Below are 27,128 nucleotides of genomic sequence, written 5' to 3' on the forward strand. Positions count from 1 at the left end.
GCTGGAGCAATAGCACAGAGGGTAGGGCGTTTGCCTTGCACACGGTCGACCTGGGTTCGAATCCCAGCATCCCATATGGTCCCCCCAGCACTGCCAGGAGTAATTCCTGAGTGCATGAGCCAGGAGTGACCCCTGTGCATCGCCGGGTGTGACCCAAAAAGCAAAAAAAAAAAAAGGAAAGAAAGAAATTACAAAAACAAAACAATCTAGGAATTCATCTACCAAGAATGCATAATAACTATAATGTGTGGTGCTGGTCAGTGCTGTGAAGACACACATACACATCAATGAAAGAAAACAAAATTCTAAAGAAACTCACACACAATTAAGCTTTTCCAAGGGTCCAAGGGGATAGAGAGGGAGAACAACTGGCTATCAATATGGGAATATGTAAACTTGGGTCACAAAAACAAACTTGAAAACTAACTTCATGTGCCAAAGAGAGAATGCAAGTGTTAAGGCACTTGCCTTGCATCACTCCCTGGTAAGGCCTATGGTGCCCCAAGCACTGCCGGGGGTCTCTCCTTAGTAGAGCCAGGAATGGTCTTGAGCCCTGTCTCCTCTTCCCCAAAGAAACCATAAATTTACATATAAAAGATAAACCTACAAAATGTCTAGAGAAAAATCTTGCTAACCTTGAGGCAGACATGGTTTTTAAGGTTTTTTTAGGTTAGCCATAGAAGATTAAAACCTGATATATTAGACCTTATCAAAATGTTTAAGTAGGGGCTGGAGCGATAGCACAGCGGGTAGGGTACTTGCCTTGCACGGCTGACCAGGGTTCTATTCCCAATATCCCATATGGTCCTCTCCCCAACACAGCACCACCAGGAGTAATTCCTGAGTGAAGAGCCAGGAGGAACTCCTGTTCGTCACCGGGTGTGACCCAAAAGACCAAAAAAAGAAAGTTCAGGTAGGCTCTTCAAAAAAACAATGGAGCTGGAGCAACAGTACAGCAGGTAGGGCGTTTGCCTTGCACACAGCCGACCTGGGTTCGATTCCCAGCATCCCATATGGTCCCCTGAGCACCGCCAGGAGTAATTCCTGATTGCAGAGCCAAGAGTAACCCCTGTGCTTTGCCAGGTGTGACCCAAAAAGCCAAAAAAAAAAACCCAAAAGAAAACAGCATTAATTCCACTTATGAGGTATAAATCGAATAAAAACAGTCAAATCATAAAGACAGACTGGAATGGTGGTTGCTTAGGGAAGGAGGAAGCAGGGAGTGACTATTGAGCAGGTGTAAGGTTTCAGTCAGGACAAAAAGAGTAAGTTCTAGAGCTCTGTCCCCCGTTGTGCCTACAGCAAGGAGAGCACACAGTCCACTTCCAAACATGTTAAGAGGAGCTCTCATGTTAAAGGTTCTTACCACAATAAAAGGAGAATGTGAAAAGGCAAGCCATGGGCTGAACGAAAATATTTGCAATACATAGATAGACATAGAACTTAAGATGGTCCAGCTTTATAGTGGTGCCAACATGGAATGTACCGAGTAGAACATGTACTTCCATTTTGACCTTTTCCCAAGTTAGCGGCATGTCCTATGATATTCTGTCACAGTGACACAGGGCAGAGATGACCCGAAATTCTAATCTGCCCTGAGATTCTCAGTGCACTGTACTGCCAGTGTGTTTGGGAGGTTGTGCTTTGCACTTTTGTATCTCATCACGTCTATAAGAGGTCCAGCATGTTTCCTGCTTCTGATGAGAAGAGGCAAGCAATTAGCCTGCACCTGAAACTTGAGCTAAGTGTCCAACTGTTGGCTAATGAAAGTCCTGGGAGTATGTTCAAAGTTGGTTAGCCGATGAAGTGGATGCATTATGCATACTTTTCATTTATGATTGGTTTATTGGAACTTAGCCCCATTGTAAGTCTGGGAACATCTGTATCCGACAAAGTTTTATTCAGATACAAGACAATGGAAAAACTCTGAGGTTCTATCAAACAACAAGAAATAGATATTTCAGAAAACTTCTTTGATCAAAAATGCACCCCAAAAGATGCTCAGCACCATTTGTCCTCAGAGAAGCACAAATTCAATCCACAGCGGTGCCACCACAAACCCTCTGGAGTGGCTACAATAAGCAAAACTGTCAAGGCCAAGTACAATGCCTAGCAACCAACCTGACCTCCCTGATGATAGCACAGCAGGGCAGCCATTTGGGTGCGAAGTTCAGCCCGCTTCTTATAAAGTTCACTTTCCCATACAATTATTCAGCAATCCCACTTCTAGGTATTTGCCTGGTTGGAATGAAAATGTCTAATGCATAGAGCTGCATGAGAATATTTATAGTGGTCCTAGTCAAAATTGATGGGGTGGAAGCTTCAAAGAACTGAAGCCTAAGCTTGGTGTCAATCCTGGTGCTGTATGATTCCTTAAAGTATGGAGTGACACCCAAAAAAATAAAAATAAAATTTGCAGATTTCTAGTCATAAACATCAAAAGGTGTTAGGGGACAATATTGATTCACATGACAGCACAAATGAACGTGAAATGCGCTATCAAGCCAGACTCAGAAGACAGCACTGGATATGAATCCATTCACGGGGCATTCTTTCTGGAAAAGACGCAGTTGTAAGTAAGGGCAGATACTCTGTCCCGAGAAATGATTGCCAAGGGTGGAGCATGATGGAGGGGTTGACTGCTTAGGGTCAATCAGGAATTTTTTTTAAGTGTTGAAATTCTTCCATATCTTGATTTCATGTTGTTGATTTCATGACTATATGTGTTTTTGTTAAAACCTGTAGAAGTAGACACTAAAAATGGTGTATTTTCTTGTAAATAACTTGTACCTCGATTTTTAAAAGTGGTCTAGGCTCGGGACTTAGTGAAATGGAGTCATACGATGGTACAGTGTTCACAGAATCTTACTTGATTGCGAGTATTTATTTTGTGGTCATGCCCCCTCATTAGCCCATTTCTTAATTTCCAACAACCCCCTCTCCCACATCCCCAAATTAATTGCACATAAATTAAAAGTGAAAATAAGCTGCACATATATTTTTAAAACCATAAACATGTCACAAGACGATTCTCTCCCCTTCTCTCTGGAGGTAGGAAAGGACTTACTTCCTCAGCTAGAAACAAACACTTGCTCCCAGGTTCTCACTAAGGCACAAGCTAGCCTTTCTTCCTTTGGAATTACTAGCACGGCAGAAGGACATTTCGCTCTGTGCTCCGTTTCTTAAAGAAAATGTTAATGGTGCGCTTCTCCGTCCTAGCTTATATTTAAATCTGAAAGTGACTTGGCACAGTCCACAGCAAAATGGAAAACCGTGTTTGTCGCTTTCATGAGCACAGAGAAAGCACTAGGAACCGACTCAGTGAAGCCCCCCTGGTGGATCCCAGGCCAGACCCAGCCACACCACAGCCACACCAGAGCACTCGGCACAACCACGCGGGCCACGGAAACACTCCTTCCTGGCTCTTCCTCACACCTGAGCAAATTCACGTTGCCATTTCTGGAAGGCTGTTTATGGTACCCAAAACAGCGGCCCTCCCTTCCCTGCCAAACCCACCACCCATGAAATTCCATTTCGCAGCCTTTTTCTCCCTCTGCTGAACTAAATCATGACCATAATTAAATTTCACTTTTTCCCCCCTTTTCTGTGTGTCCAACAATATTTTTTTTCTAGAAAAATACACACACCTGGAATCCATGGAGTTTGGGCAAAAATTATTCACAGAGAAAACACTGGCCCTGCCGTTTCTTCGGTGTTTTTCAATAACGTAATCAGTTCTATCCCCTTTGGATGAAAGTCACCTTGCAGGGATGTGGGAATGATAAAAGCCGAGGAACCTGATCGGGGCTGGCATTTAGCTGAAGCCCTGTAAAACAATACAACCCTGAACAGCTACAAAATTTGGCTGCTTTTTGTTGTCCAGCTTTGCATTTGAAGTGTGGAAGCAGCCAAACCAAGCAAGGGCCAGCGAGTTTTATGACTTAACCAAACAAAACTCTGAGACACTAAGTCCTGGACCCCCTCCCCCCAATCCTTTGGAAATAAACTCACATTGTCATGTAAACGAAAAAAGGATCACATCAAATGTGACCATTTTCTCTATTCATCATCAAACACTCAAGAGATTGCTAATAATGAAGAAAGCAGCACACATTGGCATATCCTATATAACTGTAGGAAGTCATCCTTCTTAGGCTCGCCTCTTAACTAGGCAGGGAGGTTGAGAAGGAAGAGAGAAAAGGCAACATTTAGCTAGCTTTCACTTAATAAACCTTCACTCGGCATCACCCACCAGCTCGGAACCCTAATAAAACATGGATCCTTTTTCTGCCTATGGTGACTCTCAGGATGTACTACAGAATTTGTGGGGTCCAGTGCAAAATGATGCCTTGCTCAAAAATCGTGAAGAATTTCCACAGAGACCGAGGAGCATTAAACAAATGCAGGTTGCAGGACCAAGAAGACAGAGGTAGCATCCGATACTGGCTTGCGCCAGTGAGCTGGTTAAGTCAAGTATCTCGCTACTAAAGAAGCGGGTTGTAAAAATCTCCTTTCTCCATTTCCCACTTGTTCTGGCTTTCGGCCTGTTGGATGTAAAGGACTTCCTGCGACATAAATAAAGTGTGACCCGAGCAGCAGCAGCATCTGGGGGCTTGTTAGATATGCAGACTGTCGGGCCCCACCCCAGACTTACTGAATCAGAATCTGTATTTTAACACAACACGATTCCCAGGGGATGCGGGTGGACAGCACAGACTATGAAGTGTCACTGTCGAAGCCGCCACGGAAAACCTCTACCGCTTGCCTCATCGGGCTTTGGGGAGACTCGTCAGCTCTCCCCTCCACCTTCTCTCTCTCTCTGGCAGGAGCCCGGAAAAGGCTCCCAGACTCCAACCTCCTTCCCCCGAGTTTCCCCTCTCGCCCGGATCGCGGCGGCCACTCCATCCCGCCACTCCCCGGGGCCACCTGTTCTGGGTCCCTCCGGCGGTGCTGCGCCAAGTCGTCCGAGACTTGTTTGCGCTCCGCGGGCGCCGCCGGCCCCACTGCCCCGCGCGGTAAACTGAGTCTGGGGGACGGTGCGGACGCGGACTAGGCTGGTAGGTAGCTCGGGTTCCCAGAGAGAGGCGGGCGAAGAGCTGAAGTTGGGGACTGAGGCTGAGACCTACCACCCGGGCGTGCGTGCCCCCGCCGCCCCCGGAGCCCTCCCTCTCCCACGGCCCCCTCTCCCGCCGCCGTCGGGGAGACGGGCTCCGGGAGCCCGAGGTTTTGCCTCCGCTTCTGGGGCGCCCGGGGCTCGGGCTCAGAGCCGCATCCGGGAGGAAGGGAGCGATCGCGCGGCCGTCCAGGTCCAGGCGCTGCGCCCGGGCCTCCCGCGCCCGTCGGCGGCTCGCCCTCGGGCTGGGGACTCGGGAGCCCGAAGGGACAGACCCCCGCGGGCGCCACACGCTTACCTGCGGGTCCCTGCCGACTGACTGGCGGCTGGCGCCCTCCGGCCCTCCTTTTGCCCTTTGCGTCCAGCCGCGCCCCTCCTCCTGCCTGGCCAGTGCCGGGCGCCGCCCCCGCCGCTCCCGGACCGCTCGCCCGCCCGCTCTCCAGCTGCCCAGCGCGGCGTGGCGCGTCCGGCTCTTGCTCCGAGGCGGCGACGGGGCGCGGAGGTGGGGAGCGGGCGGGGCCCCCGCGCTAGGGGAGGAGAGAGGGTGTGAGTGAGCGGCGCGGGGAGGGAAGCAGGGTTCCCCCCCACCACCGCGGGCCGGCCGCGTTTCTGGGCACCCTAGACTTTCGGATGCCCGGGGACGCATCGCGCGAGACCACCCCACCCCCACCTCCAGGACCCAGACGCTTACTTGCAGGGGTCGCCCCGGTACTCAAACGCCTGGCTCAGCCCTGCGTTGTGATGATGGGTGGCGAAGCCAATCGTTCTTGGATCACTTGGGAGGGTGGGAAGTTGGAAAGACCCTTGAAAGGCAAATGTCCTGGGGAAGGATTGGGCCCCGCTGAAGGAGCTGTTGCTGCGGGGGTCGAGAAAGTTCTGTCCCCACCGCTAGGCCTGCATTGGTAGAAAGGTGTGTGATTGGGGACGGGGGCGGGGGGGCATGCATAGTGAAGTGAGTTGCCCCTCTCCCTTCCCTGTCCGTTAGCATCTCCTGCACATGTTCAGAGAATAAAAAGCAGAACTGGCTTGTAGATGGTTTAACCTGTTTGTCCCAGCACCCCAGGTTACCAATAGCAAAGCCCAGAGGAGGCATGGCCGGGTGTCTACGACTAATATGAATTATCTACAACTAATGAAGGGGGTTAAAGAAGCATTCTGACGTCCCTCCTGGCCCCCAGCTACCATCTTCAGCCCTCCTCTTCAGAGGCAAATAAATAACTCCTGTTTGGAAGATGCTTTAGCACTCTCATCCACGTGCATGAAAACCTGATATTCCATTTTAGTTTGCCACCCAAGCCAAATTCTAGATTCTGCATTGCATTCAGTTCTAAGAGGATGTGTATAAAGGGCAGACCTTCAGGTCTGCCATATTAGACACAATACAAGTGAGATATTTATGCTGCTTGCAGGAGATGGAATTTGTTTAGCCAACACCAACTTATTAACACTCACAACATCCTAGCTGGATCAATGAATGCAAAGTGTTTTCAGAGAGACTTTTGACTGCCAGGATTAAGTGGGAGTGGAGGTCAAAAGCTCAGGCAGCTCAAGTTCATAAGCTTGTAAGTTCAAGTTTGTGATGAGAGGGAAAATATTATATTTTGACTCCAAAGGATTAAGTTGCTTCTGCTGGGAATAACATAACACATATATTTGACTTAGTTCAAAAGAGTTATATAGTTATTAGAACTCTCATACACCTACTGTAAGTGTAAATTACTACAAGCTGTTGGAAAACCATTGGCAGATTCTATTTAAACCGGGCATCCAACATGCTATCCTATGCCGTCCCCTTCTCAGGTGTGTGCTCAACAGAAATGAGGGCATATGTTTACCAAAGGATATGAACGAGAATGGTCATAGGAGTGTCTTTTTAATAGCCCCAGACTGGAAGCTATCCAAATGTCTATCAATAGCAGACCGAATAGAAACCATTGTGGTTATAGAGACACAAAGCGAATGTGCAGACAGTAATGAGAACAGAAAAGGTACTCCACGTTAACTATAGACAAACTTCATAATCCATACTGGGCTATGGAAATCAGATGCAAGCACATGGAAACTGTGGTTCTGTGTCTATAAAGTAAGAAATGGGTAAAACTAATCTAGGAAGTCAGAAGTCCAGATGGTGGTCACTGGGATGGAAGATTGGAAGGAGTTACAAAGGGGAGGAGAGGGTGTATGGTGTGTAGGTAATGTCCTATTTTTTTTATCCCAGTGCTACTTGTGTGCATCTATTAAGTTTGTAAAATTCATAGAGGTGTGGGAATGCAATATTTTCACTTTTCCCCCACTTAACTAAAAAGCAATAATAAGTGTATCTCATATAACAAACATTGCTTGAATTTCAAATTGATGTCAGATATATACTGATATCAGAATAAAATGCTTTTCCTTAGACAGCCTTGATAAAAGGAAAAGAAAGAAAGAAAGAAAGAAAGAAAGAAAGAAAGAAAGAAAGAAAGAAAGAAAGAAAGAAAGAAAGAAAGGAGAAAGAAAGGAAGGAAGAAAAAGAAAGGAGAAGGGAGGAAGGAAGGAAGGAAGGAAGGAAGGAAGGAAGGAAGGAAGGAAGGAAGGAAGGAAGGAAGGAAGGAAGGAAGGAAGGAAGGAAGGAAGGAGGCTTCGTGTCAAACATATGGGAGACCCTGGGACCCATCCGTATCACCACTCAAAGCAAAGTAAGAATAATAAAAATCTTTAGGGCCGGAGAGCTAGATAGTAGAGGGGTGCAAAGGTGTTTGCCTTGCACAGGGACATGCTGCTTACTGCGATCCCATCCCTAGGGGTGGCATATCATACTTGAGCACCACCAGGACTCACGCCAAGCACTGGGCTAGAGATAGCTCCTGAGCACTTCTGGGTGGGACCCAATCCTTCCCCTCACTAAAAATAACCAAAATCACTTCAAAGACACATGCCTCAAAAATAGAAGCAAGACAGTTTGTAAGCCAAAATATTTCAATGCATGGTTTGATGCATTGATCCAGCCAGACATTCATTTTCCCTGCCATACAGTCAGATCAATAGCACTGTGCCATCAAGACTTACAGGAGAAAGCTGGTGCTGGGGCGGGGAGCATCCAGCCCTCTGTGACTTGGTCCTCTTGTCACACACCTCCACAGACATTGTCTGGTGATATTAAAGGAGGCAGTGGCTGCTAAGAATTTGCCATTAAACTTCACATACGGCCCACCAGCTAATGCCCCAACAGCCGGGGTGGTTGGCTCCTGCCCCATAGCTTTTTGAGGCCATGACAGAAATGAATGCCAGGGCTCTGGTGGAGGAGGACATGTGACAGACACTGGGAAAAAGGAACAAGGAAGTCCTTGTCTCCTTGTCCCTTCACACTGCTGGACCCTTGAATGTGGAGATCAGTTCACAGGTACTCAGGGCCTAACTCTCGCCTTTGACCTTCAGATGTAATTTTACTTGTGACCAAATGATCTACGAATACACCGAGCAATGGTCTGTAGCAGAGCAGTTGTTTCCTCAGGGAGACGATTAGCAAGAGGACCTGGGTACACCAAGGCACTGGGATGGAGAACTTGACTGAGGTGGAGTAGGAGGAGGAGGAGGAGGAGGAGGAGGAGGAGGTGGCAGTTGGGGGCAGTTGGGAGTTGGCTTTGGAAACCCTGATTCCTTAATTCCTGGGTCTGAAAGCTGAAAGAGAATTAGGAGAAGAGTGATTTGGTTTTGCCACTGGACACTTAGACTGCATTGAGTCTGGGTCTCAGTTTCCCCAATTTTTTAAGTATGTAGGGAGTAGGGAGGTCATCTGAACTCCAGTGCATGTGGCCAAGATTAGTTTGGAGTGTTTTAAGTGACCCCTCTGCCATATTGCCTCCATCAACTCTCACATCAAGAGGTATCTAACAAAACCAGTGTACTAGGAAACAAGCTAAGTCCCTCATCTGCCCACCCTTTCCAGACAATTGTCATCCAAATTACCATGTCTGAACCTCTCCTTTAGCAAAATTCTTGAGCTGGACAGCTGGCTTCAATCACTCATTGATTGCATGAACATTTCTTTCCCAAAGCCCACAGTATGGGTGAGAATTGGCGGTTTGATGCTGCAATTACAACAATCATCCCAGAATCTGCATGGCTAAGGCAACAGATATGCATATCTTATTCCCAGGACCTGTTCTTCACGGGCTAGTGGCTTTGCAGTCATTCAAGGACCCCGGCACGCTGAGCAGCTTCCTTCTCAAATTCTGCTGCCTTGCAAAGGAAGAGAGAGCCATGGCCACTGAGGCTGTAAATATTCCTGACCTACTGTGATACGCAACACTTCCGCCCATCAGTTGGAACTGGTGGAGTGGTTGCAGTCAGGCACAAAAGGCCAGGCAATGTGGCTCTATCCAGACCCAGAAAGGGAAATGAAGCAGTAGAAACACTTGTTAAACAGCACTGATGACTACACCCACTATGTACCAGACCCCACACAGATTAAGATGGGTGAGAAGTGGTCCCAGCCCTCCGGGCACACCAGAGCCGTCTCTAGGTCTCTAGCAATGCCTCCCGTGTGTCCCCAGGCCTTGCTGGATCTAGGTGAGACACCGAGCACTGCCTATGTGAGTGAAGTCACCATGTGATACAGCAGAATTTTTCTCTAGAACATTGCGCTAGTTGTAATGGTGGTGGGCCTATTGCACAATGAAGGAGTTTAATAAATCACACACTCTCCTGGGAGGCGAGAAAGGCTCTCTCTTGTGAAAATACTGAATGAAGACAGTTGGACATGTTGTCATTCTGTTTGGTAAAAGTAACAAATGGCAGTTTAATGAAAAATGAAACCAGACTTTGGCTTTGACCAAGATGAGGATGGTAGGACCAGCCCTTTCTGAGAATGTGTTCCAACTTGGGAAGAGCTGAACATGGCTGCTGGCCAACACAAATAATCAAAGAATCCAGAGGAAATGAAAGGGATCCCAGTGGGTCTGCAAACTGGCATTAGCTTGTGCGACTCTCTACCACCTAACCAGGTAGATACCGGGAGATGGAAAATGAACCCACTGGGTTCTTCAGAAGACGGGGGTACTCCTGAGGCTCAGGCGCGTCCAGCTGAGTCTTAATTGAAGGTCTCTGAATAGCAATGGTCCTTTTGTTTCTGGGAGGAATCTAACCAAGTCCTCGTCATGCAATTTGAAACCAGATCTCTTGGTTTATCTGTCTCTGGAACCACAAGGCATATTTCAGAAGAAAACTCTGGACACACACATGCCGATGCACCAGAGCTGATCCTATATGTCAATTTTTCCCTCTTGGGGAAGGCACTTTGAGAGTATCCAATTACCCTGTTTCTCCCCAAATGTTCACCCCAGTTTTTAACATTCATCAGAGGATCATGGCTGTAACAATAATTGCTGTTATCCTTGGGTTTTTGTTTGTTTGTGAGCCACACCTGGCAATGCTCAGAGGTTACTACTGGCTCTGCACTTAGTAATCACTCCTGGCAACGCTCAGGGGACCACATAGGATGCCTGGGATTGAAAGCGGCCAGTAGCATGCAAGGCAAGCGCCCTACCTGCTGTACTATCACTCCAGCCCCAATCCCGTTGCTCATCGATTTGCTCGAGCAGGCACCAGTAATGTCTCCATTTTGAGACTTGTCGTTAGTGTTTTTGGCGTATCGAATACGCGACGGGGAGCTTGCCAGGCTCTGCCATGTGAGTGGGATGCTCTCGGTAGCTTGCCGGACTCTCTGAGAGGGGCAAAGGAATCGAACCCAGGTCAGCCGCGTGCAAGGCAAATGCCCTAACGTTGTGCTAGGTAATTTCTTATTTCCCTCATTCCTTCTACATTAATTCACTGGAATGCTCCTATAGGGAAGTATTTACTTATACCAATATGAACTATGGACTATGGGGAACTATTTTAGTCTCTGGGCTATCATCCAATGTTACCATTATTTTGTTGTCAAATCTGTTGACTTCAGTCACTGAGAAAGTTAATGTTTTCCCAGGTTGCTTCCAGTGTCCCCATGCTTTCTAGATTGCTTCCTTACTTTCTGAAAACATAATTTTTTAATTTCACATGAAATGTATCAAAATACATTAAAATATACTTAAGTCCTTGTTGTTTGAATTTGTTTATAGATAACATATAGTTGTGCTTGGGGGACTTTTCTAGTTTTGGTTGTAGGGGGTTACCCTCCAGCTATACTCAGGGGATCACGTGGTCTGGAAATCAAACCCAGGATCTCCCACAAATGCTAGATCCCTGAGCCACACCCCAGCCAGTGCCTTTCCTTTTAATTGGTGATTACTTATTACAATTTTGATTTGATTTCAACTATTTACTAGACCTATTTATTTTGGTTTGTGGGCTACCCCCAGCGGTGCTCAGGGCTTATTTCTAGTTCTGCCAGTGATCACTCCTGGCGGGGTTAGGGTTATGCGATCCCAGAGATTGAACAAAGGTTGGTCATGTGTAAGGCAAGAGTCTTAGTCCCTGTTCCTTTAAAAAAATCAATTTTGTGACTCCAGAGAGCTAAATGAGGCAAACTCAGGCTTGGGATGCAGGAGTCTAGACTGAATCCCATGGTTCTGTGAGCACAGAGCAGGGAGTAGCTTCCAAAGCACCAAGTTGAGGGTGGTCCCCAAACCAAAAGTAAATTAGTTAAATTAAAAAAAGGCTTTTGTATGTTTTTAGCAAATTCACCAGTTGAGAATCTAAGGTATTAACTAAAACTCCATTTTATTTTCTAAAGTTGCTTTACCCAAGTTATTCTACAGTCTAGTGTTTGGGAATACAGTGTGGAGAGATATCTGTAAACCAAATGCATCCTTTAATCATCTTAGAATATTTTTGGTGAGCCCTTGACCCCATATATCCATGGTTTCTTCTGCAGTTGAACCATTTTTGGCTATAGGTGCAAGAAATAACAAACCCAAATGGCTTAAATCATAATGAAATGTTTTGTTTGGGGGATCAGGAAGACCGGAAGCACAGCACAAGGAGTTAGATTCCTTTTCCCTGTGATCCTTTCAGCTCTACTCTCAGCTTTGCTTCCCTCAACATCATAAGTTGGTAGATAGTGTAGAAGGTATCAGAACCTGGACCTCCAAGATGGTGGAGCGGAGATAGGAGAGATGGAGGAGGCATCTGGGCTTTTAGATGTGGCAGCTCAGAAGCAAATACCCAATTTCTGCTCATAGTCAATTGGTCAGGACAAGTCCTGTGGCTCCAACTTAGCTCCAAGGTGGGGTGTGTGGGGGGGAGGGTGGCTGGGAAATGCTCATGGAATATTGGATGATCACATTTTTGTACTATTGTAGGTATCAACAATTATGTCTTTTAAAATCTTTTTGGTTTGGGGGTCACACCTGGAGGTGCTCAGGGCTTACTCCTGGCTCTGCGCTCATAATCACTCCCTGATGCACTCAGGAGACCATATGGGGTGCTGGGGATCGGACCCCGTTGAGCAGAGTGCAAAGCAAGTGCTCTCTCCTGTGTACTCCAGCCTCTTCAGTAGTTATTTCTTGACTCTTTTTAAGGGTCTTTTCCAATTGAAAGAGATCTTTCCTGTTGAGGAAGGTCACACTAAGCTGTAACACGGCCTTCCCTGAATACCCTAGTGATATTCATATATATTTTATTATTCTCACCTTATTTATTCTTACTTTCAAAGTCTCTGCTTCACTGCCCCTGTATATCTCTCTCTTTCCCTATTTTTTTTTCTCCACAGCACTTTGCCAACCAACTTCTGTTATTTATTTGTTTCTTCTGTCTCCCCCACAAAGACAGAAAGTAAGTTCCATAGTTCCATGAAGGGAAGAATTTGTTCATTTGGGTTCATTTGGGGGCAACACCCAGCAGTGCTCAGAGCTACTTCCGGCTCAGTTCTGGGAGTGGGGGGTGATGTCACTTTCTGGGGTGCCCAGGGCCTCACACATGCAAGGAAAGTGCTCTACCACTGGGCCACAGCCTTGGCCCCAGATATTTTTTTAACTATTTTTCGTGCTGCTGGGTCCTGGTGCCTAAACCTGTGCCCTGCACATGATTGGTTTTCCCTCACAATGTGGTGTTTAGTGAGTGGAGATGATGCCTTCATTATTTATCAGATATCTTCCTGGAGAGTTATCAGCTTCCTTCGACCCTTTTCTCTGCCCCCTACTATGCCATCTCCATACTCAAGAGGAGGAGAAGGAGAAACTAAGAGAAAGCTTCAGAACTTTTTGTGCCAGAGCCTTTCTTACCTTTGCCACTGCTGGACTGTGTCCCCAGAGCAGACTGAGTAAATAGGCAGAAAGGGAGCTACTAAATAGAGTTTCCAGGGACACTCTGGAACACTATTGCTCTCTCCGTCCACCTGAAAAAAAAAAGTTTGAAAAAAAATGCAAGTTATTCTCCAAGTCACCAGGTTAGGTGCCCAGTTTCCCTCCGGGGAACTTCTGCCTTGGCAAGAACAACAATAAAATCCCTTTCTCTCAACTGGAAAGGTGGGACCCTCAGGAATAACGGCCACCCCTGGCTTTTTGTTCCATTCTCTTTATTCCTTCACTCCACAAAGTGAAATGTGATAGCAGCATAATTTCTGTAGCTTTTCTAAGAAATTCCTCTTTGCTGGCATAGAAAACGGGCTCCTGGATTCATGCCACTGGCCATGGAGCTTTAACACATTGTTGTTGGCTCAGTTGGGGAGCCAAGATGAGTAAAATATTCTCTAAACTCCTGTGGAAACACACAGCAAGTGTTTCCAACCGTACTGTATTATTTAACCCAAAATACTTTTACCCCTCCTATTTTCCAATCCATGCATTTGTTACCTCCCTCAAAAACTCCAAGTGCCCATCCTTTCACAATCTCCACAGCTCTTGGATTATTAAAAGGTCCTAGGGTTCCCCCTAACTGGTTTTGTGATCTTTAGCAAGTAACATTTATATCTTGGGTTTCTGTTCTCCAATCTCAAGGAAAGGGGTGTATTAAACCCTGGTTTCTGAATGCCCGAGAAGAGATGACTGGCTGAAGAAACTTTGGTACATCTACACAATGGAATACTATGCAGCTGTTAGAAAAGACCAAGTCATGAAATTTGCATGTAAGTGGATTAACATGGAGAGTATTATGCTAAGTGAAATGAGTCAGAAAAAGAGGGACAGACATAGGAATCAAATGATTCCACTCATTTGTGGAATATAAAGCAGCAAAATGGGAAGCTAACACCCAAAGATAGTAAAGTACCAGGAGGTTTGCTTCACTGCTTGGAAGCCGGCCTCACATGCTGGGGGGAAAGGCAGTTCAGGTAGCGAAGGGACCACCAAGTAAAGGGTGCTTGGAGGACCCGCTCTGGATTGGAGATGTGTACTGAAAGTAGACTATAGACTGAACATGATGGCCACTTAACACCTGCATTGCAAACCACAACACCCTAAAGGAGAGAGAGAGTAAAAAAGGAATCCGCCTGATAACACAGGTGGTGAGGGAATGCGAGGAGGTGGGAGGGATACTGGGAACATTGGTGGTGGAGAATGGGCACTGGCGGGGGCATGGGTACTTGATTGTTGTATGACTGAAATGTAAGCATGAAAGTTTATAAGTCTGTAACTGTATCCCATGATGACTCACTAAAAAATAAAAAAATTAAAAACAAAAAATAAAATACAGAAATCCAAAATCTCGTGGCCACTAGTGTGGCCACACGACCTCATATCTCTTCATTCACAGCAATGGAAAACAAATTATCAAATGCTTCTTTTCCAGCAGTTCCGATTTTTGGGGGAGAAACTCCAAACAATAATAGTATTTTGCTGAAATATTGAATGTAATCAAAGTAAAGAGAAAGTAAAATGAAATTTATCAACTACACAGGCGGGGTGGGAGGCTGGGGGACTGGGAGTGGAGGGGAGGTTTACTGTAGTTTTTGGTGGTGGAATATGCACACTGGTGAAGGGATGGGTGTCCGAGCATTGTATAACTGAGACTTAAGCCTGAAAACTTTGTAACTTTCCACATGGTGATTCAATAAAATTTAAAAGATAAAAATAAACATTGTGGAAGCAAAAAATAAAAAGGAATCCAATGAACTGTTGTGGAGGGATATTGACACTTTGGTGGGAATCATATAAACATGTACCGTTTTGTAAACCAACATTACTGCAATAAAAATAATTAAAAAAAGAAACGTTTTTCTGAAGCATTGGTGAGGATGGAAATCATTGTGAGGACTTGTTCTAATTGAAGTCTGTGTCCCCCTTCCACACTTTTTGATTCCATAGTTTTTCGGGGAGTGGCCCCAAATTAGCATCTCCAGTATGTTCCCAGATCAGGCTGGGGGCTTTTGGTCAGGGACTGAGTTCTAAGAACTACTGTTTCAGACCCACCCAACGTTCATCTAGTCTGTTCATTCAATGCATCTGTCGGGCTGAATCAGGGATATTTGGGTTGCAAGTGACAAAAACTTGACTCAAATTAAGTAACAAAGGGAATGTATGAGCTCACTTATCTGGGAAGGACGAGAGGTGGAGTAGATTAGATACAGGAATTCAAGTTTTGTCATGGGATTTCTTTCTCCGAAGTTGTTCCAAATCTCCTGCTTCCTGCTGCTCTTTCCATGCAACATAAACCACAGCTGTTGACACCTTCAGCTTTTATTAGGGCAGCTAGCAAGCTGGAGGGGAAAGTCAAGTCCTGTTTCTTTGTTGGACGTATAGTCTACCTGCACAGGCAGGTTCTACACCTGCAGTCACCCAACTGAAGACCAAGAACATGGATATGGGGCTGGAGACAGAACTCAAATTAATAGTCAATGGGGTGCTGGAGCGCTAGTACAGTGGGTAGGGCGTTTGCCTTGCATGCAGCCAACCTGGGTCCGATTCCCAGCATCCCATATGGTCTCCTGAGCACTGCCAGGAGTAATACCTGAGTGTAAAGCCAGGAGTAAACCCTTTGCATTGCCCGGTGTGACCCAAAAAGCCAGAAAATAATTAACAGTCAGTGACAATCTGATGCTGAGCTTCTCTATCAAGATTGGGTTTCCAAAAGCACACACTCACTTCATGTTTCTGTGTCACATTTAATTAAGGCATGTATGTTGCTTTCTTAGACATAATGCTACTGCACGCTCAACAGAGTGTAACATAAACATATTAGTGTGTGGGGAACCTTCAAATGGTGTGTGATATGCTTTGTCTTGCTGTGGAAACAAACACAAAATATTTCATTGGTGCGCCTGTATTTTTCTGTGGGTTTTCTTTTTGTGTGTGCCTATATTTTTTAAAGCTTTTTTTGGTAGGTTTAATGTGCAGGGCAGAGTTGAGAACCACAGGTTTGATGATTCTAATTGTATTATTTTTTCCAGTTTAATAATTTTTTATTTGGGGTCCACATTGGTTTTTCTGGGGGCTTATTCCTAACTTTATGCTCAGTGATCTCTTCTGGAGGTGCTGGATATGTAGGGGTTGGGTGAGGGGAGTGGCAGAGGTACCAGGAATCAAACCTGGGTTAGCTGTGTACAAGATAAGTGCCTTACCCCCCACTAAACTATCGCTCTGTCCTACATGATTCTGATTTTGTATTAATTTTATTTGTTCGATTGTACGCCACACCCAGCAGTACTCAGGATTTATTCCTGGTTTGTTCTCAGGGATCACTCTTCTGGCAGTGGTCAAAAAACCATATGTGGTACTGGAATTGAACCAGGATTGGTTGCATCCAAGGCAAGGAACTTACCCGCTGCACTATCTCTCCAGCCCAGATTATCCCAATTTTAAAATGTAGGCTTAGAATGTCATCCCCACTACTTGGGCAAATCTCTTATGCTCCATAGGACTAGTTTGCTCTATCAGTAAAATAGCACTGTGGCACTGTCATCCCGTTGTTCATGGATTTGTTTGAGCGGGCACCAGTGACGTCTCCATTGTGCGACTTGTTACTGTTTTGGGCATATTGAATACAACGCAGGTAGCTTGCCAGGCTCTACCGTGCAGGCGAGATACTTTCAGTAGCTTGCCGGGCTCTCTGAGACGGATGGAGAAATCGAACCCAGGTCGGCCGCGTGCAAGGCAAACACCCTGCCTGCTGTGCTACCGCTAAAATAGAGACATTAATAGCACACAGGGTTATTATAACCAGTATCATGTTCTGCAAAATGTGGTTCAAGGACCCAGACTGTGTGCAGTAGATGTAATACTTCCCTGGTTCTAAGAACTACCAAATCTCAGGTCCCTCCACATACCTACTGAAGTCATCTTATTTTTATAAACTTCTCAGATAATTTTCATGCACATTATAATCTAAGAAGTATTTGGTATCAAAGTTTTAGTAGATTATCTAGCACATAATAAATGTTTAGTTTATGTTCTTTGCTACCCATATTTGTATTAAGAATTCCGGGGGAGCCTCCCCAATAAAGCTTGGGGACTTTTTGGCCACTGCCAATAGATACTTTGTCTTGTAGTTCAGGCCTGACGGCTCGATGCTTAGGCTCAATGATGTGCTCAAATCCTGCTGTTGGGAGCCACGAGGACCATACCTGGCAGTGCTTGGGGGTGCATTCCATGAAATGAACTAGGGCTCTTGAGCATGCAAGGCATGTGTTTCTATATTTTGAGCTATTTTTTCACCACATACAAGGAATTATGAAAATAAGTCATTCTATTTCTATCCCTGTTTCTAGAACCAGCATTATTATAGCTTTTGGATTAATCTTAATTGAAATAAACATTTGTACCCAAAGTTTTTATGAGGAGGTCATACATGGGGATCTCAGGGGTTATTCCTGGCTCTGAACTCAGGAATTATTTCTGGCAATGGTCAGGGGACCATATGGGATGCAGCAGATAGAACTCAGATTGGCCATGTGCAAGGCAAACTCCCTACTTGTTATACTATATCTCCAGTCCAAAAAGTTGGATTTTTCATCTTTTTTGTTTTTTGGTTGTTTTCAGGCCACACCTAGTGACATTCAGGGGTTACTCCTGGCTTTGCGCTCAGGGATCACTCCTGGAGGTGTTCCAGGTACCATATAGGATGCTAGGGATCATACTTGAGTCAGCCGCATGCAACTGTACTGCCTCTGTCTGTACATTATTCTTTCTCATTATTAAATATGTAAAATACATATTTAATTATAGGAGAAAATACTCCTAACCAAGATTGATGACTATTTTGAAAATTAAAGAGAATTTTTGCATCGCTTATTTTTAGTGTTCTTTCAAAGCTATATAGTTCTCTGTGTGTGTGTGTGTGTGGTGTTTGTTTTATTTTTTGCCACACCCCACGGTGGTCAGTGCTTACTCCTGTCTCTGTGCTCAGGGGTCACTTGTGACAGTGCTGGAGGACTATATGGGTGATGGGGATCAAACCTGGGTAGTCACATAAAAGACAAATGCCCTGTCCACTTTACCATGTCTTCAGCCCTATACATTTCTTTTTCGTTTAGAAAAATAAAGATACAGTACACATAATTTTTTAAAACTACTATGTTTGGAACATTCTATATAAAAACAAAATTTAGGTTGACAGGATAGCTGAACGGCAAAGCACCTACCCTGCAAATGTGAGGCCAAGAGTTTGATTCCCCAGCACCTTCCCTCATGCCTGAGCAACCATCCTGGCAGCACTGTAACTTGGGATCCTGATGCCACAGCAAAAGCATGTGATCTCTGGTATCATCATCATCATCATCATCATCATCATCATCATCATGACATCATCATCATCCCATTGATCATCGAATTTTTCAAGCAGTCTCAGTAATGTCTCTATTCATCCTAGCCCTGAGATTTTAGAAGCATCTCTTGAATCGTTCTTCCCAATGGTACCACATTGGAGGCTCTTTCAGGGTCAGGGGAATGAGACCTATCATTGTTACTTGTTTTGGCATATGAATAAGCCATGGGGAGTTTACGAGGCTCTCCCATGTGGGCAGGAAACTCTCAGTAGCTTGCCAGGTTCTCCTAGAGGGAGAACTAGGCTATAAGATGTCTTGCGGTCGCTTCCGGGAGCTTCGTTTTATAGTCTCTGGATGTTGACCGGTGGTGGGATTACATGGCACCAGGGGTATTCCCTGGGTGTGACCGCTTAGCTACTGGAAAATGGGGAATCTGGGCGGAAGAGGTCCAGTACTGATCTGAGCAGGCTTGAGGGGTCTCAGCCCGGGGTCCCGCACATGTGGGTTCCTCTGCCAGTTCCTTCATGCATGAGGCCCGTCCGAACATGTGGAGCAGGGCCTTGAGCATGGCTGTGGCTAGGTTCCAGAGGTCTTCGGAATACTGCAGCCAAAGGTGTGTGATGCCCAGATACCACAACAATGGTCACCCAGGCTGAACTAAAGTGGAATAAAAAAACCTAGTAAGTAAAGAAATTCAAGTTTGCTCAGAAAGCAAGAATGTCAGTTTTAGTTTAATTTTTCTTTTCTTTTGTTTTTGTTTCAAGTTTTGTATCAATACCTTAAGGATGGCAATATTCAAGAGAAATTTGACAGCTATTAAATTCTTCTTTCCATTGTAACATCAATTTCATTTTTTCTGGGCTCCTAAGTATTATTATTGTTTTATTATGTGATTACTGCTAGTGTATTTTATTACCCATTGTCATCTGTCAAAAGTCAGTGCCAAAGGCCTTTTTCTGGTGTGGGTTATGGATTCGGCCACCCATGGCTTTTGGGTTGTACTAGGAGATGGGAACTGATTAGCTTTTCAAATTCTAAAGATTTCTTGCTAAGGACAGGACACCCAAACTGAGCACCTAGGTCACTTCCTGGGCCTACTCAGAGACAGAGGTTAGGACAGTGAAGCCCCCGTCCCCAATCACACACTTTTCCACCAATGCAGGCCTAGCGGTGGGGACAGAACTTTCTCGACCCCCGCAGCAACAGCTCTTCAGCGGGGCCCAATCCTTCCCCAGGACATTTGCCTTTCAAGGGTCTTTCCAACTTCCCACCCTCCCAAGTGATCCAAGAGCGATTGGCTTCGCCACCCATCATCACAACGCAGGGCTGAGCCAGGCGTTTGAGTACCGGGGCGACCCCTGCAAGTAAGCGTCTGGGTCCTGGAGGTGGGGGTGGGGTGGTCTCGCTCGATGCAGTGAAGCCCGCTTCCAGAATGCCCTCACAGTCAGTCCTGGCTCTCCTCCACTCCAATCTTTGTGTTCCCTTGGGCTTGGAAAAAGAAAAATGCTTTTTGTAAGCATAGTTCTGCTGAGTAATTCTTGTCATACCACAAAACAAGAACCCACTTATTACCAGACTTAGGGTCATCTTTGGACAAACCCCAGTTCATCTGAGTAAATCTGAAGTCCAGTTGACTTTAGGAGACTGGAGCAATAATATAGGCGTTATGGTGCTTGCCGTCCATGAAACCAAACCAGGTTTCCGAGTGCCCGAGAACAGATGACTGGTTAAAGAAACTTTGGTACATCTACATAATGGAATACTATGCAACTGTTAGAAAAGATCAAGTCATGAAATTTGCATATAACTGGATTAACATGAAGAGTGAAGTGAGTCAGAAAGAGATGGATAGACATAGAAAAATTGGACTCATTTGTGGGCTATAAAGTAACAGAATGGGAAAATAACACCAAAGAATAGTAGAGATAAGAACCACAGCTTAGAAGCCGGTCTCACATGCTGGGGAAAAGGCAGCTCAGATAGAGAAAGGACCACCAAGTAAAGAGTGCTAGGAGGGCCCGCTAGGGATGGGAGATGCGGCTGAAAGTAGACTAAAGACTGAACATGATGGATGCTGGGAATCGAACCCGGGTCGGCCGCATGCAAGGCAAACACCCTACCCGCTGTGCTATTACTCCAGCCCCTCATTTAAAAATTTTTAATAAATTTTTTTTAAAAAAGGGTTGATATTGCTGCTGCAAAGACTCAGAGCAGAACACCCCAAAGCAAGCCTCTAGGATTTTGATGCTGACTTTAAAGGGAGTTCCCCAGTTTTAAGTGTTTCTAATTTTTTATAACTGCATTAATCCACTCTCCACACGCTCAGACGAGCCTCACACATGAAAGAACCAGCAGAGGAACCCAGGTGTGCAGGACCTGGGGCTGAGATCTACAAGCCTGCTGGAATTGAGACTGGGCCTCCTCCACCCAGATCCCCCATTTTCCAGTAGCTAGGCAGCCACACCCACAAACTGCCCCCAGCACCTTGTAATCCCATCAACGGCCAAGATCCAGAGACTATAAAACAAAGCTCCAGGCCTCTTATTTTCTAGTTCTCCTTCTCAGAGAACCCAGCAAGCTACTGAGAGTATTTTACCAGCACAGCAGAACCTGACAAGCTCCCTGTGGCATATTCAGTATGCCAAAAACAGTAACAATGATAGGTCTCATTTCCCTGACCCTGAAAGAGCCTGGCACCATTGGGAAGTACGAGTAAAGAGAAGCTGCTAAAATCTCAGGGCTAGGATGAATGGAGACTTTACTGGTGCCCGCTTGAGCAAATCGATGAACAACGGGATGACAGTGATGACAGTGACAGTGAATACTCTAGAAACTCATCAACCTTCCCTGTTTTTGACTGGGCTTTTCCTGGTCACTTCCCATACTTGGTCTTCCTCTTCCCTGACCTCAATATGTTTGTCTTTAGCTGAAAATGGAACCTGAAGACATGACTTTGGTATATTCTTGGGAGTTACTTGGGTTTCATGGCATCTTCCATGAATAGGTGTCAGTTATTAAACTTATGTTTGTTTTTCTCCCATCAATCTGCTTTTTAGGCCAGGTCAGTCAAAAAATGATGGGTAGAGGGAAAATTATTTTTCCTCCATCTTCTCTGGTATATCTGTATCTTTGTGACTAGGAGAGCTCATCTATACCCATGTCAGTGAGGAAAGTCATGGTGGGATGGAGGGGATACACCTCCTCATGGATTCTTCAGAGGCTGGATGAATGAATTAACATTGGAGAAATTAGCAAGGAAAATAACTCATCTTCTGAACATATGTATGGATAAATTCTGAGGCTCAAATTTTAAAGGTATTGGGGCATACCAGGGTTTTCTATCCCATGCATCAAAGAGAGGGGTGGCTTCACATGATGAGAAGGGGATGACTTCATATGACAAGACCTTGCCTTTGGATGTTTGCCCTACCTTAAGATAGGTTTCCCTGATAAAAAGATGGCTTCTTGAGATATCCCTACATCTAGGTACTCTTCATTTTTTAAGGAATGGAAATAGTTTCTCCTGAGGCCTTAGGCTTCTATTGACCTTAGTTCCACATACCAAGGTGACATGTATTGGAAAAGGTCTATATCCTGATTTGGAAAAAGACTTCCTAAACATTGGTGGGGACGGAGGGGGGAATAAATTCACAATAACCTGCTCACACCTCACTCCTTTCTCCTCCTTATGAAGTCTCTGTTTGTAGTTGCTAGTGAAAGTTAATAATAGTATACCTTGGTTTTAGTGTACAGAATTATAAGGTCTGATTTTCTGACTTCTTGCTACCTCGTGTGAAAACCAACATGGGCAACTATCTTTGGGAGCTTGCCCAGAACCCAGAGCCCAGAACTACTGCATCAGAGTTGTTGTTGTGTGTGTGTGCATGTGTGTTTTAAATACAACATATACACATCCTTTATTGTAAGACAAGCAATTTTATTTTATAAGTGCAGTTCTCTTGAACATTAGTTGAACTACTTTGAACATTTTTGTTTTACTGTTTTTTGGTTGTTGTTGTTTTTAGGCCACACCCTGTAGAGCTGGAAAGCTACTCCCAGCTCTGTGCTTGCGGGTCACTCCCAGTGGTACTGGGGCCATGTGATAATAGGGACATAATCCAGGCTTCTTAGATGCAAAGCCTGCACTCAGCTCTTTGAGCTATCTCTCTAGCCCTAAAATTTGTATTTTTAATTTTCCCCATGGTTATTGAGATAGTTGACATACCACGCTGTGTAAATTTAAGATGTATAAGATGTTGATTTGATACATTTTGCAAAATGAATATCATAGTATTAGCAACCACCTGTCTCACCACATAGCTGTATTTGTCTTTTAACAAGATATTCCCAAGTGACCCATATGCATAGTTAAATTGAAGAAATTCTAGGCACATTTACATAATAGCTTCCTATTTTGTATTTTTAACAATTGCTTTATTAGGGGCACATGGACACTGTACCTTGAATATCTTTCCCTCAAAATTAAATTGCAAAATCCCCAAGTTCTAATGTCTTCCATTTTCATTCATTTTGAGGAAACACTTTTGTCTTTCCCCCACATTTACCCCCTTGATTTTCTCATTTTTAGTCATACATTTGGTTCATCATTCCAGAAAGTGATTCTGTGAAAGACGAGAACGTAAGACTGTTCCTCAGAGCCCCCAGGGACCTGTACAAAACTATCAGTCACACCCCTTATGAGGCAACTGACTTCTCATTGTCAGTGTGAAGTTCTTTTGTGTCCTCAAGGATGGCCTTTTCACACAAAAAATATTATTCAGAGGCTAATTTGATTCTTGACAATAGTATTCAATTCAAGTTAAATTAATAGATTTAAAAATTTCAAAACCAAATCTTCCTAAAGATTTTAAGTTCAACTTACAAATCTCGCTAGCTTCTTTATAAATATAATTGCCTTCTCTCACTAATTTTACACGGTCTTTTACAGTTAGTTGAATTCCTTCAAATAATTTTAAAACATACTTACACGTTTGCCTATGTCAAAGCTTTCTGGAACTTCGCTCCTTCTCCCCACCCCCACCATCCCACCCCCCAAATTCAGGTCTCTCAGGGGTTAGGAACAACTAAAACAGTGTGGCCTGAGGCTTGTAGTTTGGAGGGCGTGACAGCTTCTCTCTGGGAGAAGGTGACCCATTGCTTTCATTCTCTCAGCTCTGGTTGGCTCTGAAAGGCTACAAGACTGGAAGGAAGTAGAACCTTAACAATGCTTCTTTTGCATTGATAAGTCTCCCAGGGTCCTGCAGGAACTTACCAGCCAGCAGAAACTTCTTAGTCCTTCTCCTGCTTGGTCTTGCTCTTGCTTCCTTGGATTTCATGACCATACTAAAAGACAATGCCCTACCCCCCCGCCATGATGTTTCCTCACCTTTTCTTGTATAGGCTATGTATGTTATTTGTGTGTTCCTCAATTGCTCATAGCTCCCTTCTCTCATGAATATGTATGAGTTTCAAAAAACTCTTAGAATATGTATAAGTTGTTACGTCACTCTTGTCTGCTGGGCCTAAAACCACAACCCTTATTTCCCTGAAGCTGTTCTCCAGCCCGTGCTGGCAGACATCCTTCCCAGCTGAAGTTGTTGCATTGCCAAACCCTTCCTTCGGTCCAGTTGTTCCTGGCTTTTTCTGAGATGACACATATTTTATTTTCTGTTTAAATTTTATCAACTGATTCCTAGCAAACAACTTTATCAAGAAAGTCGCAGACTTTAATAAATTAACTTTATTAAAGCAGTCTAATAAATTGAACTTTAATGAAGTTTTTCAAATGTTCTAAAATTGTTTGTAAGTTTGGTAAACCAGTTATGGTAAGCCTAAATCAATTATTTGTATACAAATTTTAAATGAGAATTATGAGACTAATATGTTAGATAACCAAATATTCAAATTAATCATAAGGATTGCAAATAGACAGAGGGTTCCCTAACACAAAAATATTAATACTGTGAGCTTGATTTCGTTACCTATCTTTACATTTAACTGTAAACCTTAGGGTGAAAACAATACTTGTAGTGGGTAGAGATTAGAGATGCTGCTCACCATCCTATGGCACACAGGACACCCTTGCAACTCAAATTAGCCAGCACAGATTATTAGAACTACCTAAGTGGAGAAACTGTGGGTTGCAGGGACTTTAGCAGGACTCAACGATGCCATCACAAGCAGCTGGGGTGACTCCCAAATGAACCTTAGGGCTACCTCCCAGTTGACTGAGATTTGTTGAAAACGAGTGATCTGGAGTTATGGACATCCAGAGAGATATTTCCTGCAATGCGAAGCATTCTCCAGTGCCTCCCCCCCTCACCGCCCCCATTTTCTTTCATGCAATGCCAGGGATCCAACCCAGCACCTCAAATATACAAGACATGTGTTATTCCACTGAGCTACTCGCTGCGTCGGCCCCATTTTCGTAGCGGGGATCCCAACAGGCAACTCATAGCCTGGGGGATAGCTCAAGGGGCAAGTGTGCATGCCTGGCATACAGAGTCCCCAGATTTGATCCTCAGCACTTGAAGGTCTCCACCCCAAACATTCCTGCTGCCACAAATAAAAGTATGTATGTAAATATGTGTGTATATATATACACACACACATATTTACATACATACATATATATATATATATACATATATATGTATGGGCAGGAGCGATAGCACAGCCGGTAGGGCATTTGCCTTGCACGCGGCTGACCTGGGTTTGATTCCTCCGTCCCTCTCGGAGAGCCCAGCAAGCTACCGAGAGTATCTTGCCCGCACGGCAGAGCCTGGCAAGCTACCCGTGTCGTATTTGATGTGCCAAAAACAGTAACAACAAGTCTCACAATGGAGACATTACTAGTGCCCACTCGAGCAAATCGATGAGCAACAGGATGACAGTGATACAGTGATATATATATATATATATATATATATATATATATAATTTATTTTAGTTTGGGAGTCACACCCAGCTATGCTGAGCTATGCTAAGGACTTTCTCCTGGTTCTGTACTCACAGATCACTCTGGCAGAGCTCTAAGGATCATATATGGTGCCAGGGACTGAATTCATTTCAGTTGCATGCCAGAAGGCAGGCATTTTACCTGCTTTGTTTTTTGACCCCTCTTTTGAGTAAGTTTTAGTCAAGGCTTATCAACTTTTGTAGCTTCTTTCACTATTTTTAGCTACTAAGGGTCAAGGAAAATCTAAGAGCTTTCACTCCAAATAGCTTCACTGCCTTATTGTTTTAACCTAGTTTATTTACAGCTCACGCTGCCAAGAAATCTCATCCTCTTTCATGGGGATGAAACACTTAAATGTCTTCTTCTAGATTCTGCATATATGCCAGGTGTTTACCTGTGTAGATGGTCAAGTTCTAAAATCATTCCAGGAGGAATTCATGTGGAGGTCAGGGTAGAAGTATGTGTGAGTAGGTTCAGCAGACGGAGACGTGGCTGCCAAAGTGTTTGAGTCCATTGACAAGTCTGGCCTGGTTTTAGCTGTTGCTAGAGGCGTGGTGAACTCGGCCTTATGCAGTGTGGATGCTGGGCACAGAACTGTCATCTTGGACAGTTTCATGGCATGCAGGACATTGTGGTGGGGGAAGGGACTCACTTCCTCCTCCCCCGGGTACAGAATCCAGTCATCTTTGAGTGCCGCTCTAGACCTCTGTCCTAGCGTACAGCAGCAAAGACTTAGAGAATGTCAATATCACCCTGCGCATCATCTTCCTGTCACTGGCCAGCCAGCTGCCCCGCATCTGCACTAGCATCGAAGGACCACGACAAGCACGTGCTGCGGTCCATCATCACAGAGATCCTCAAGTCCCTGGGGGCTCACTTTGATGCCGGGGAGCTGATCACCCAGAGGAAGCTGGTCTCCAGGCAGGTGTCCCTGACGCATCTGACCTTCACGAAAGAGTTCACAGAAACGGTAGGAGAAGCCAAGCAGGTGGCTTAACAGGAAGCAGAGAGGGTCAGATTTGTGGTGGAAAAGGCGAGGCAGCAGAAGAACGCGGTAGTCATCTCTGCAGAAGATGACTCCCAGACAGCCAAGCTGATCCACAACTTGCTCGCCACCACAGGAATGGCCTGATGGAGCTGTGCAAGCTGGGGGCAGTGGAAAACATCGCCTTCCAGCTCTCCAGCTCCCGGAACATCACCTCCCTGCTGGCAGGAGTCGGTGCCCCTGCAGCCGCTGCCCCAGTGAGGCCCTGAGAGCTGGGTCACAGCACCCCCCTGGTTCTCAGTGCCACCTTTCTCCTGCACCCTCTCCCAGTGCCCCCATCCCCAGAAATAACTGTGACCATGTTGTAATTGGTTTTGAGTGTGAAGGAAATAAAAATCACTTTATATTACAAATTATTTTAATGCTAACTATGAGAAAGGTATATACTTACATAGAA

At 45.0% G+C, this 27,128-nt stretch overlaps 1 protein-coding gene and 1 pseudogene across 1 annotated transcript in view; one reads left to right on the plus strand and one right to left on the minus strand.

Moving 5' to 3' along the window:
• ADGRG2 (adhesion G protein-coupled receptor G2) overlaps window positions 1-5,526 on the minus strand; it is a 126,007-nt gene extending 120,481 nt beyond the window's left edge. Inside the window, exon 1 of the mRNA XM_055121535.1 lies at window positions 5,412-5,526. The gene's annotated coding sequence lies outside the window, so the exon portion shown is untranslated. The remainder of the gene's footprint in view (window positions 1-5,411) is intronic.
• Window positions 1,685-26,940, plus strand: LOC101556549 (prohibitin 1-like; annotated as a pseudogene).
• Window positions 26,941-27,128: the final 188 nt, after the last annotated feature.

The sequence above is a fragment of the Sorex araneus genome, chromosome X (genome assembly GCF_027595985.1).
Source record: "Sorex araneus isolate mSorAra2 chromosome X, mSorAra2.pri, whole genome shotgun sequence".
In the NCBI taxonomy this organism is placed as follows: Eukaryota; Metazoa; Chordata; class Mammalia; order Eulipotyphla; family Soricidae; genus Sorex; species Sorex araneus.